Consider the following 9,034-nt stretch of genomic DNA (forward strand, 5'->3'; position numbering starts at 1 on the left):
TGCTAAAGACCCTCCATATCCCATCTCCAGTCCCTCCGCCCCTCCGGTCTCTCTCTTCATGTACCTTTCAGAGTAAACCAGGTACAGCTCCAAACACCTGCGGGCCTTCAGCTGCTTGATCAGCGCCGGGTACCCGACCTCCATGATGCTGACTGTGTCTTCGTCCTCCTCTTCATCGTCACTGACGGCCTGTGAAGCTGGAGGCCCGGGGGGGGCTTCAGTCTGATTAGTAGGGTGAGGAGTGGTAGGTGATGGGGTCGAGTAGTTCTCCTCCGCGGTGCTGTTGGTGTCTGATGTCTTGTTATCTGTGACAGTGTCTGGTGCTGAGGTGACGACAGCAGCTGTGGTGGAGGAGGTTGCGGCAGCTGGGTTGAGTTCTGGCTTTCGATTCCTCACCGGCAGAATGTCTGTTCTGTTCATGCAAGACTCCATGTAGCTGTCGTAGCTCTGAGGGGGTTGGCTGTACCTGTAGTCTCTGCCATAGTCATTGGTATCAGTAGACCTGACACCATATCTCCTGTACATGTAGTGGTTGTAGTGGTACTCCTCCTCGGAGTTGTGGAAGGGGAAGTGAGGACGAGGGAACCTCCCCATCCCGTAGCCCAGGGCCATTCCTGTCATGGCGCCTGCAGCTACTGCCACCCCCGCACTGCGCCCAAACCCTCTGGATCTATCTTGGGGATAAACGCCCATCCCCTGAACTGATCGGGAAAAGGGAGAGCCGCCCCTCCCGCCGTGGCCCCCGTATCCAAAGCTGCCTCCATAGTGAGGGCTCAGGATTTTGTTGTTTGGGTTTTGGTTGATATATCCACCTGGATAACCTCCATAACCTCCCCCATACGGGGAGCCACGTGCTGGATAGCCCACTCCACCCTGCTGCCGAGGGTAACTGCCCGGGTACGCAGGTCTGCCTGACTGCGGAGGGTAGCCCCCTTGATTGTTTTGTCCAGGTTGTTTGGGGTATCCCCCCCTGTTGGAGCCCGGATTATTCTTGCTGCCTGTATTAGTGTTGCCTCGGTTCCATGATGGGAGCTTCTTGGCGCTGAAGCCTTTCCCAAAGCTGCCGCCTCCTCTCTTAGCCAGTGAAGAATGGGTGTGAAACAAAATAAGTGACAGACCCAGCACAGATAATGGATTAAGCTTCATCTTCGCCCTGCAGGAAGATTCAGGGAGAGAAAAGGAAAATTGGAAAAAGGGGAAGAAAGGGTAAGGAATATGTCATAATACTTACATTTCTATCAATTTACAAAGTTTTGTGCCATTTGATGAGAGCTGTCTGCCTCTTTCCAAAGAGTAAAATCCTTAAGTTGCAGCTCAAACTTAAACGCATTCAAGGACATGCACTTTTCAGAAGTTACACTGAGCTGATAAAAAGATCAACTTGACCATTTCTGCTTTTATATTGTGTAATCCAGGTCCTCCGTTCACCTGTTTACAATATATATGGCAACTATAAACCATAGCGTCATATTCATTACATTTTTGAGGTGATGAGGAACTATTTTAATCATTGTAATTACAAATAATATAAGGGTCATTAACGTGACGCCTATATTTTCTGTCCGACTGCGTTTTCTTCCAAAACCATTAGTTATTTCAATTTTTGTTTTTTAAAGTGTCAAAATAAAGACAGGAAGTTGCATCATTAACCGTTTTGCCAAGAACCCATGGAAGCAGCAACAGGTTTGTAACTCCTCTCAAATTTGGAAAAAAATAACCTTTTTCACAGCTGGTATGTTGTTGCCACATTTTGATATCATGTGGTATGACCTAAAAAAAACTAATTCTAAGATAAAAATATAAAAATATAAAAATATTTATTTTGTTTACAAATTTGTTAGGGACCGTTTGTGCTGACCTAGTTTGTTTTCTTTAGATATTCTGTGGCTGTAAATTTTGACTGAACTAGAAAAATATCATGTGGTGCAACCAAATGTGGTGCGACCATCTATCATTTACATGATAGATATAAGTCCTAGATTGGGAGTTTTGGAGCTTTTTTTAAATAAAATTAATGATTATATACATAAAGTACTTTATTTAAGTATAATTTGGAAAATATTTCTATGCAATTAGAGTATTTAAACTCCCAGAGCACAAAGTGGCATCTCCAGTTTGATCAGACCATCAATCCAAAAACCAAACATACTTGCATTTTTTAAATATACTGTGAAGCCTGTTCATACATGTACACACAGATATTTCAGTTTTTATTATCAATAAAAGGTATCGATATCCATATTGATAATGGTCATATGGAATATTTTGAAGCTATAGGATTGAAATAAAATCTGATGGGAAGTTATAAACTGATCTCTGTTAAAATTATTATTATTCCCCAAATATTCCTTTTAAACTCTTTAAGATTATGCTTTCCTGCAGATATATTCTGTTAGTGTGGATGTGAGAGCAAACCCCTGTTGAAGCTCTTGTTTTTAAATTTGGAAGAGAAACCTTTTCAGTTGTATAAAAGTCTGGAGTCAGTTTACAACCTGTTTAAGGCCTAATTGTCTGTCAACAATAAAAACTGGGCTCTGTGTTTGAACAGTAGATTATTTACGGTCCATACATTCTGTTTACATATTCCCCATCTGAATTATAACTTGTGTTTCCATCTGTCAGGACCTGTAAATCCTGCCAATGTCCTTAATAAATGAATACACGCATACATAAATAAAGAGATAAATACGATGCTACGAGAAAGTAAGACATTGATTAAAGCCTTACACAGCCTGTGATTACATTATATTATTATTATCACATCCGAGATGGGGATGTTATAATAATCACGTGATGAGAAATCTGAAAAGAGATCCCAGGTCAGTGATTTATTTTTAGCTCGATCTGTTAGCATCATTAAATCACTAGAATTGGACAATTTTTACACTAAAAGGTGGTTGTTTTTTCTCCCCGTGCACAAACCTGAACAACAACACCACAGATGTGTCCGTGCCCAAACAACAACAACAACAACAACAACAACAAAAACCTCTGACCTGAATCACAGACAGCCTGTTCCTTCACAGAAACACTGATGGCTGCTCCTCTTCTTCTTCCCTCACATCCCAACTCACCGTCACTGAAGCGACGGAGACGATTCCACCTCTTGGTGCAGGTGACGTAACGCCGCGCGGGGGCTTCTGGGTATGCGGCACGATGAGAGCCGAGCTGATGCGTCCTCTCGTGTCGAAGGTTCGAAACGAGTGTCGATTAATACACGAACATTTTTGTGATGCGTATTGAGGCTTGTTTTGATGACGTAGTGGTGACGATCAGAGCATCGCCAGCCGGCCGCAATGGACCCCCCCCCCTTCCCCCTCACATTTTGTGGACTTGGGAATTTATATTGCGTTTGTCTGCAAAAAAAAAAAGAAACTGCCTGTCCTTTGTTTTATTGGTCTTACGTAATATTCAAATTTTCTGAGATACTGAATTTTGGGTTTTCATTAGCTCTAAGCCATTATCATCCAAATTAAAAGAAATAAACGCTTTAAATATTTCATTCTGTATGTAATTAATCTATATAATATATGAGTTTTACTTTTTGAATTTAATTATCGAAATAAACGAACTTTTCCATGATATTCTCATTTATTGAGATGCACCTGTATATATAGAGCTCTGCCTGCCATTTATTGTCCACTTGATGGCGCAGTGGAGCAAATGAAGGACCATGAAGCTTGAAGCACATCCGTGATGTACCGCCTATTTTGATTCAGAATAATAAGCAGAAAAACTAAGTAAACATATATTAGTTAAGTAGATACATGGTTTGTCAGTTTCTTTCAAAATAATATAATTAAATCTAATAGAAGGATAGTGCTGCTGTGGAGAATGTGTGTTTTACAGCTAAAATACTAACGAACAAAATGTAAATAGATATTTCTTTCTTTTTTTTTTTACATATAAATATTTGGTTTTCATCATTTTGATTATGGACTCAGCCAGAGTGCTGGTTGTCTGTTTTTTCAAAGTTTATTCAAATAAAAATCATAACCATCACAAACACTGCTCTTCAATCGACCCTTTGAATAAACATGTGTGAAGCTGATATGACAGAGGAAAAGTCACTGTTATTGAAAGATCTTTTTTTTTTCATTTTCTAACACACACAGGTAGGAGGATGAAAAGGACAGGGGAGGGAAGAGGGTAAGGAGGGTGGGGGGTTAAGGTGTAATGGGTGGGGGGAGTTCGGATGAGGGGATGATTGATAGGGCAGAGGAAGACAAAGTATGGGAGAGGAGATTAGGTTTTGAAGTTGAAGAGAAAACAGGGGAGCCTCCTCGTCCCCTCAGTCTCCTCCTTCTCTCTCTTCTCCATCTTCTCCTCCTTCCCGCTCTTCTTCCTTTCTTTCTTCTCCTCTTTCTCCTTCTTGACCCTCTCCTTGAAGCTGTCTGTCTTCAAGGCCTGTTCCTGAAAATACAGAGACAACTTAAATTTCACTCGTTTCTTTTTCAAAGTCTGAATCGGAAACAAATCAACAATCCAATATTATTCAAATCAGAATGAGTTGTTGTAACGTACCTGAAGCACGATGTTCTGCTGCATCAGGAGTTTTATGTCGTCCTCCAGCTTGATTTTTTTTCCCAGGGACTCTTCGTGCTCAGTGGACCAACTTTCTCTCATTTTTTTTTGCAGCTCCTCTATTTCCTCGGGCCTGCGCTCATTTTCGAGGATGTAGTGCCGCAGCTTGTCCTCCTGGAGCTTCAGATCTGCATTCAGGGAGACGACCTCTTCCTCTTTTACTTTGAAGCTCATGTTCATGTTTTGAAGCTTCTTCTCCAGCTCCTTCTCTTTGGCTTTTTCAGCCTCCACGAGCTGAATCAAGCTGATCAGGTCGTTTTTGGACTTCAACAGAACTGAGGTAGAAGACTCCAACTTCTCGACCATCTTCCTCCTCTCTTCTCCCCAGGAAATATTTTTCATGGTTATCTGCTTTTTGAGAGCAACGTTTTCAGCCCTCAGCTTCTCCAGGGGGTTTTCACCCTCCAGCTCCTTCAGGTGGACTATTTCCGCCTCTAGCTGCTCCAGGTGGACGTTTTCACCCTCTGGCTGCTTCAGGTGGACGTTTTCAGCCGTCAACTTATTCGGCCAGGCACTTTCAGCCTCTAGCTTCACCAGACGGGCGTTTTCAGCCTCCGGGTCTTTCATCCGGGCGTTTTCAGCCTTCAGCAACGCATTTTCAGCCTCCAGACGGCCATTTAGTACCTCAAGCTCCTTCAGCCGGATGTTTTCAGCCTCTACCTCCTCCAGACGGGAGTTTACATCCTCCTGTTCCTCCAGACTGGCGCTTTCAGCCTCCAGCTCCTTCAGACGGGCGTTTTCATCCTCCAGCTCCTCCAGACTGGGGCTTTCAGCCTCCACCTCCTTCAGATGGGCGTTTTCAGCAGCCAGCTCCTGGTTCTCCATCTGCAAGTCCTGGAGGGCCTGCAGCATTTTGCTCATGCTGCACTCTTGTTGCTCATCTTCTGAGCTGTTGATCCTCTCCATGTCGATTAACAGATGCTGCAGTGTAGCAAGAAGGTTTCTGTAGAGTATTTTCGTCTGTAGCTGAGGACAAACGTTTTTTCATGTGTCAGACGTTGGCTCACGGTCGTGTCTCGTTCAACTGACAAATGTATCTCTTAAATAGTTGAGCTACTTTGCTTTGATCTGTTTCATTCTACAACACACACCTATCCTCCTATGATCAACTTTAAAGTCATGCTTTAATCAGAGGAAGACGTAAAGAGAGTTTGTTGTGATTAGAGCCGGTGTCGATGGGGTGTCAACAAAACCATGTGATCTCTGCAGCGGAGTTATTACGTAATGTACCGCCTCTGTATATTTCGATACAAAATAATAAGCAGAAAACATATCTTAGTCAAGTAAACACATTGTCTGTCAGTGTCTTTCAAAATAATATAATTAAATAAAATAAAAAGGATGGCGCTGCTGGGAGATTGTGTGTTTTACAGCTAAAATATTAATGAATAAAATATAAATAGATTTTTTTTTTTTTTTTTTTACATATAAATGTTTAGTTTTCATCATATTTATTGTGGACCATACATCAGCCACAGCGCTGGTTGTCTGTTATTCAAAGTTTATTAAAATAAAAATCGTAACAATCACAAACACTGCTCTTCAATCGACCTTTGAATCAACTTGTGTGTAGCTGATAAGAAGAACAGTTCTTGAGGTGTAAACTCCCATCTGGAGGGTAAGGAGAGTAGGGGGTTAAGGTGTAAGGAAGTGGGGGGAGCTGGGAAGAGGGGATGCTTGACAGGGCAGAGGGAGACAAAGAATGGGAGAGGAGATTAGGAGAGGTCGAAGTTGAAGAGAAAACAGCGGAGCCTCCTGTCTGTTGTCCCATCGCACTCCTTCTCTATCTTCTTCCTTTCTTTCTTTTCCATCTTCTACTCCTTCTTTCTGTCTTTCTTCTCCATCTTCTTCTCCTTCTTCCTTTCTTTCTTCTCTATCTTCTCCTCCAACTCTTTCTTCTTCCTTTCATTCTTCTCCATCTGCTCCTTCTCTCTCTTTTTCCTGTCTTTCTTCTCAAGGTCCTCCAGACAGGCACTCTCAGCCTCCAGCTCCTTCAGACAGGCGCTTACTACCTCCAGGTCCTCTAGATGGTCGTTTTCAGCATCAAGCTCCTTCAGCCCCTTCAGCCAGGCGTTTTCAGCCTCCAGCTCCTTCATATGGGCCTTTATTCCCTCAAGCTCCTTCATCCAGGGGTCATAAACCTTAAGCTCCTCTAGAAGGGCCTTTATTCCCTCAAGCTCCTTCATCCAGGGGTTATCAAGCTTAAGCTCCTCCAGAATGGCCCTTTCAGCCTCCAACGCCTTCAGTAGGGCCTTTACTTCCGCAAGCTCCTTCAGCCAGGCGTTTTCAGCCTTCAGCTCCGCCAGACGGGCGTTTTCAGATGCTAGCTCCTGGTTCTCCATCTCCGAGTCCTGGAGGGCTCGGAGGAGCATTTTGCTCATGCTGCACTCTTGTTGCTCATCTCCTGAGCTGTTGATCCTCTCCATGTCGATTAACAGGTGCTGCAGTGTAGCAAGAAGGTTTCTGTAGAGTTTTTCCTTCTGTAGCTGTGTGAAAAAGTTTGTTGTGGGTGGTTCCACTGACAAATGTATCTCTGAAATAGTTGAGCTAATTTGCTTTGATTTGTGTCATTCTACAACACACACCTATCCTACTTTGATCTGCTTTAAAGTCATGCTTTAATCAGAGGAAGACGTAAAGAGAGTTTGTTGTGATTAGAGCCGGTGTCGATGGGGTGTCAACAAAACCATGTGATCTCTGCAGCGGAGTTATTGCGTAATGTACCGCCACTGTATATTTTGATGCAAAATAATAAGCAGAAAAAATAAGTAAACATATCTTAGTCAAGAATACATTGTCTGTCAGTGTCTTTTAAAATAATATAATTAAAATCTAATAAAAGGATGGTGCTGCTGTGGAAAATGTGTGTTTTCCAGCTAAAATATTAATGAATTAAATGTAAATAGAAATTATTTTTTTTTTAAATTTTACATATAAATGTTTGGTTTTCATCGTTTTGATTGTGGACCAAACATCAGCCACAGTACTGGTTGTCTGTTTATTCAAAGTTTATTAAAATATAAATCATAACAATCACAAACACTGCTCTTCAATCGACCTTTGAATAAACATATGTGTAGCTGATAAGAAGAACAATTCTTGAGATGTAAACTCCCATCTGGTGGGTAAGGAGAGTAGGGGGTTAAGGTGTCAGGAAGTGGGGGGAGCTGGGAAGAGGGGATGCTTGACAGGGCAGAGGGAGACGAAGGATGGGAGAGGAGATTAAGAGAGGTCGAAGTTGAAGAGAAAACAGGGGAGCCTCCTGTCCGTTGTCCCCTCGCTCTTCTCCTTCTCTATCTTCTTCCTTTCTTTCTTTTTCATCTTTTCCTCCTTCTTCCTTTCTTTCTTCTCCATCTTCTTCTCCTTCTTCCTTTCTTTCTTCTCCATCTTCTCCTCTTTCTCTTTCTTCTTCCTTTCTTTCTTCTCAATCTGCTCCTCCTTCTCTCTCTTTTTCCTGTCTTTCTTCTCCAGGTCCTCCAGACAGGCGCTCTCAGCCTCCATCTCCTTCAGCCAGGTGTTTTCAGCCTCCAGCTCTGCCAGACGGGCGTTTTCAGCCTCCAACTCCGCCAGAGAGGTGTTTTCAGAATCTAGCTCCTGGTTCTCCGTCTCCGAGTCCTGGAGGGCTCGGAGGAGCATTTTGCTCATGCTGCACTCTTGTTGCTCATCTCCTGAGCTATTGATCCTCTCCATGTCGATTAACAGGTGCTGCAGTGTAGCAAGAAGGTTTCTGTAGAGTTTTTCCTTCTGTAGCTGTGTGAAAAAGTTTGTTGTGTGTGGTTCCACTGACAAAAATTTCTCTAAAATAGTTGAGCTAATTTGCTTTGATCTGTTTCATTCTACAACACACACCTATCCTCCTTTGAACAACTTTAACGTCAGACTTTAATCACAGAGAAAGACATAAAGAGAGTTTGTTTTAATTAAAGCCGGTGTCGATGGGTAGTCAACAAAACCATGTGATCTCTGCAGCAGAGATATTACGTGATGTACCGCCTCTGTATATTTTGATGCAGAATAATAAGCAAAAAAAGTAGATACATTGTCTGTCAGTGTCTTTCAAAAATATATAATTAAATCTAATAGAAGGATAGTGCTGCTGTGGAGAATGTGTGTTTTACAGCTAAAATACAAAGGAATAAAATATAAACATAATTAAGCTTTTTTTAAATATAAATGTTTGTTTTTAATCATATTGATTGTGGACCAAAAATCAAAAACTGCTCTTTAATCGGCCTTTGAATAAACATGTGTGTAGCTGATAGGAAGAAAAGTTCGTAAGATATACAAGTCACACACTGACAGAGATTTCAGTGTAGCAAGAAGGTTTCTGTAGAGTATTTTCTTCTGTAGCAGTGTACAAAAGATGATGTAGGTACATACCAACAGGGGTGGAGAGTCAGAGGGACAGAGAGTTGTCCCCCTTGCAAAATAGCAATGATCATTTTAAATA

The sequence above is a fragment of the Limanda limanda genome, chromosome 5 (assembly GCF_963576545.1).
Source record: "Limanda limanda chromosome 5, fLimLim1.1, whole genome shotgun sequence".
Taxonomy (NCBI): Eukaryota; Metazoa; Chordata; class Actinopteri; order Pleuronectiformes; family Pleuronectidae; genus Limanda; species Limanda limanda.